This window comes from Tupaia chinensis, unplaced genomic scaffold, assembly GCF_000334495.1.
Source record: "Tupaia chinensis unplaced genomic scaffold, TupChi_1.0 Scaffold143836_1, whole genome shotgun sequence".
Classification (NCBI taxonomy): domain Eukaryota; kingdom Metazoa; phylum Chordata; class Mammalia; order Scandentia; family Tupaiidae; genus Tupaia; species Tupaia belangeri.
In genome coordinates, this window is record NW_006203686.1 from 2,860,411 (window position 1) to 2,861,247 (window position 837).

Sequence of the window (837 nt, forward strand, 5' to 3'; positions counted from 1 at the left end):
CCCAACAATGGCTTGAAAAATATGCCAGGCACATGTGCCCAAAATTCCAAAAGGAGAATGAAGGAGAAGGGATTGCAGCATGCCATCACCCAGGGGAGTTATTTCTCACTTTCCATCTCTCTTTCTCTCTCTGTCCATCAAGTGCACATACTCTACAGCAATAAATAAATAAATATCTAATTAATAACAGTTTAATCAAGGGATAACCCAAACTATAAAAAGTAAAGTAACAAAACAGTTATATGAAAACTAACCCACATGCCTCAGATTCTTCTCCCAGTTACTCACTTTACAAATAATTATGAAATCCTATATAGAGACAGGCATTGGGCTGGTCACCAAGGGTACCTGTAAGTGAACACCTGCAGTTTCAACCTATACAAAGCTTTTAGAACTCTGTGCTGGTGGTTAATTACATACAGGCATTATTTCTATTTTTGCTTCTGAGTATATAAGAGCCTTACTTTAGATCTACCACAATATAGAGACCATCATAATTACTAATAATAAGAGAAATGTGTTAAAACTGAATATTTCCAACTGAAGAGTTACAGATATAATAAGCAATTATGGCAATTAGAGCCCAAAACGATGTCTTGTCGCAAGTTTTTGTTGAGTTTTTACAAAACAAGTTTTTGTAAGTTTCCTCTAGACACTTTCTATCCAAGAAACCATGAGGCTCTTATGTTTAGGAAATGTCACAATACCCCTCCCACCCTGTAAAGGAATTGTATTACTGTACTATCTTTAGGCAGAGTCATACATTTTGCAAACAAAACAAGAGCTAATCTAAAAGTCTTTTTTCAATGTGGAAACTTCCCACTTTTTCCACTCTTT